Below are 4,597 nucleotides of genomic sequence, written 5' to 3' on the forward strand. Positions count from 1 at the left end.
ATAGTTAGATTAATTTAATTTAATCTAACTATAGTATTTTAATTCTTTATTTTTTAATTTAATTTATTTTATATTATTATATTTTACTTATTATTAATAATAATAATTGATTTACTATCATCAATCATTTATTTATTAAATATTATTATTAATGTTTTATTTACTAGCATTAACATTAAATTTCACTTATGATTAAGTGATTAAATTTAATATGTTAAATTTAAGTTTAATTAAAGATTTATAATCTAGCTCATGTTAATTTTCATTTATTAATATTAAAGAATTAGGAAATTTTTCTTTTTCCTAGCTTCTCTCCTATATATATTCCTTCCTTTTATAACATGTCCCAAAATGAATAATCTTTGTGATGATCACATAAATATGGACACTACTAGTTATTGTTTGAATTCTAAACATGATGAAATGAAGTATAGTTTTTTGGGCTTGTAGTATTGATAAGTCATGGTATTGATAAGAAATGGTATTAGTCCTAACAAAGCTTTTTGAAAATTAAGATTCTCCATGATAAGTGATGGTGAATCTTTATGATTGAAATTCTTGTTACATGTGTTTTTATAAATGTATATATGTCTAACAAAGCTTATTGTAAATCAAGAATCTCCATAATAAGTGATAGTGAATCTTTATGATTAAAATTCTTGTTACATTTTTTTTAAATGTATATATGTTTAACTTATGTGTTAATATAAAAAGATTACCATTAAAAAAATAATTATTTAAAATAAAATTATAATTATAATCTAGTTAATTTTTATTATTTTTTAATATTAAAAATATGATATGCATTATAAAATGATTTGATGATTATAATAAATTGTTAGCTAACAAAATTTATTAATTATTTACTTTACATAACCAAATATACATTATAAATAATAAATTAATATATATTTTACTAAATATTTAAATATTTTTTTATTACTAATATTATTTAAAATTATATATCAATGTGATATTAAACATTTAAAATTTCACATATTTTATAAAAGTATGAATTTCAATTATTTATTATAATTTTATTTAAATATTTTATATATAATTTATATTAAAATCTTTTTATAATACTAGATGTCAATGAAATCTGGAAGATGGAAACAATGACCTATCTTCCTTACCTTCCCTACGATGAAATATTAAAAACACCATTTTCATTACAACAATATTTCTTTTAAATTCCGACCACTTATTTCTATTAGAACAATATCAATAGTAATAACAATCTCAGTTACAATAATTATTAAACATCTTAACACTATCAACAATACAATTAGACTTATATAAAAAGCTGTATAAAGTAAGCACGCTCCAAACAATATCACTGAATTTCGTAAATGATAATTAATTTCATTAGAATTTTTTATTTTTCTCTTATTGACTATATTTAAATTTTGTCCCAATAATTTTCAAATTTTCATTGTAATCTTTTTATTAAATTGTATTTTATAATCCTTTTATTAAATTGTATTTTATTATTATATATAACGTTTAAATTTCAATTATAAAATGACATATTGTGTATTTTATATTCTATTTGTTATAATTTCTTTGAATTATATATATATATGGTTAAGGAGATTTGGCAATTGATTATTTTCATAATTCTTATACTTGTGTGATATCGGAAACTAATTGAAAGTCTTAACATAGAAGTTTGTTTTCATATTTACTTTACATTTTCAATTTAACATAGAAGCTGGTACTCACATTTAATTTACATTTTCAATTACTTTCCATGAGCTCTTAAGGGCACTTCTATACCCTAATATTTTTTAAGCTAATTTCTACATTGAATATCTCAAATAATTATATCCAAAATTCTTTTCTTATTGTCTTTTACCTACCAACACGGAAAACTATACAACATGAAACAGTGTAGGGAGTCTGAGCAAACATAATTAAACGTTAAATTATTACTTGATATCTTAAATTTCATTGAAAAATTGTATCCCCACCCTGAGGGATGCCAACCAAAAAAAAATAAAAAGGTGTGGTATTCGAATTCCATAAATTCTTAGAAAACAAGCTAATAATACAAAACGAAATATGTAAAAGTAAGGTGCTAACAACCCTAGTGGACAAACATAGAAACTTTAGAACAAATACCATGAAATATATGAAAATTGAGCTTTACATGGACAGTTAGGTGTGAGACACCTCTCGATAAAACTTGTACAAAATACATAATATTAAAATTTCATGTCCAGTTTTACTAACATGTAGCATCATTGACAAGAATTTATTTTATTAACCATTTTAAGAAAGAGTCAATGCCTCACTAAATGGAAATCAAGGGATTCCATCCCTTATACATTGTTAAAAATTTACAAAAGAAACATAATCTTTCATTCAAGCATAATTAATTAGAGGCCATTTTTAACACGGCCATGGCTCTACATTTTAAACATTACTATTTTTAGACATTGAACTATTATCAGACTCAATGGCAATAGAAGCCATGATGTGACTTATGTGATGACGTAATTATTTTATTATAATTTGAGTTAATAAATAAATTTCTTGTAAATATTCAAGAAAGAGCACTAGAGTCTATAAGACATCTTTCCAACTTAGAAAAGTTGTTGGTGGTCAAGTCCACATGATAGTCCTTCAAAAAAAAAGTCTCCTAAAAATTCGTGGGAGAAAATAATTAAAATAAATAAAATTGATATAATGAGATAGATTATGTTAATAAATTATTTGGAGATAATTATGTTAATCAATTATTTAGAGATAATTACAAAGTGGGTAGGAATAAAGCATTGCATGAGAGAAATACTTATTTTAAATGAAAACAAAAGATTTTTTGTCGAGAAAAAGAAAAGAAACTAAAACAAAAATTCCTAGGAAAAAGGTTAGCAGACCTTAACGTATGACACTGCTAAAAATTTGTAGGGAAAAATATATAAAATCAACCGCCTATGGATCAAAAAGGTTGTTCATTTATCGAGGCAAGAAAATCTATTAGACGCCTATAATACTAGAGTATTCCATTATTATTATCATCATTCTAGCCCGTTATTGTTATTTTTTTGCCCATGTTGTCCCCATATTGTTATTATTGTGCCCTTACATTATTATTGTTATGTCGGCTTCACTATATTGTGACCCCTTAGACTCCTATATCTAGAAAGAAGGTCTTGTCATTTGTATCATCCAAGAATTGTCCATTTTTGTAATGTAAAGGAGGTTTCCCCTCGAAGAAGCTAATTTTGAAGGCGTCGTTCTATCTTTTCTTCTATTTTGTGAGCTGGTTGCATAGCAATTGGTATCAGAGCTTTGGATTCTAGGGTTTCACTGCTTCAAACTAGTCATCGTGGCATGTTCGCTATAACTTTTTTTTCTACGATGTTTCAGAAGCTAAAATTAAAACCCATTTGAGTTGAAATCTTGATGAACCTTGAGTACCAATTTAAGATCTTTTCCCGATATATTTTCGGAGATATGATCCAATGAAGTTAGGGATATTGCAGGCTCCCGAATTATATCTCAAACAGGTGACCTGGGGAAAATCGTCATAAGTTTCTCTCTGAGCTTGAGATTGAAATTTTGAAACAGGGTAAAGAAATAAGACAAACTTTAGTTTGTTTTTTATCGTTTTCCCTTCTAAAGGTCGAAACAGTGACACATGACACTTCGTACAAGTTCGCTCTACTGAATGAGTCTATAATTAGGTCATCGTGGGAAATTTGGAATAACTCTTTCTTGGAGAATCGAATCTTGATCAGACTTGTGGGGTTCGAATGAGGACTTAGAGAACTACCAAAGGAAAAAATTCCAAAACTTAGAGATCTGCAGTTATAGAGATACAACTGATTCAATATCGAGCGCCTACGAAGACAAAAAAGGTGTGTAGTCCTTTTAAAAAATTTCATAAGTTTGGTTTGAAAAATTAGTTTGAAGAAATTCAAAAGACATAGTGAAGCATGATTATCATTAATTGATTCCCCGAAGAAGGAAAATGGAAACACCTAGTAAGCAACTAGAAATATCTAGCATGACTCATGAGTAAGAGGAAGAAATGCAACATGATATATCAAAATTACGAGACCAAGTGTAACAAATTTCACTTTCACAAAAAGTAACAAAAGCTAAGATTGATAGTTTAAAGAAATGTGTTGAAGCTAAGATGGATGGTTAAAAGAGTGGTGTGGAAGCTAAGATGAATGACGTGGAAGATAATATGGATGCCATGGAAGTTAAGAAGGATGGTATAGAAGCAAAACATAAAGGAAACATGGAATATTTGAAGATAGATTTGACAAAGTTGCTACAAGAAATGTTTACTAATGGAGAAAGGGTAGTAAAGGAAACTCATGATGAGAACAAAACAAATCCTAATCGTGATTTCATAGACTCTAACATTGGATTGAACACCCACCATGTTCCAAAGATCGATATGAAGAAGTTTGATGGCAATGATCTCGTGACATGGATACTACAGATGGAGCAATATTTTGATATCCATAATGTGCTAAACACACAAAAGGTACACATTGCAACTTTAGATTTGGAACCCAATCATTTTGTATGGTATCGATGGATTTTCTCGTAAACGAATTGTCACTTGGGCATTTTT

This window comes from Pinus tabuliformis, chromosome 5_2 (genome assembly GCF_031772625.1).
Source record: "Pinus tabuliformis cultivar Carrire ecotype Pingquan chromosome 5_2, CPIR1, whole genome shotgun sequence".
NCBI lineage: Eukaryota > Viridiplantae > Streptophyta > Pinopsida > Pinales > Pinaceae > Pinus > Pinus tabuliformis.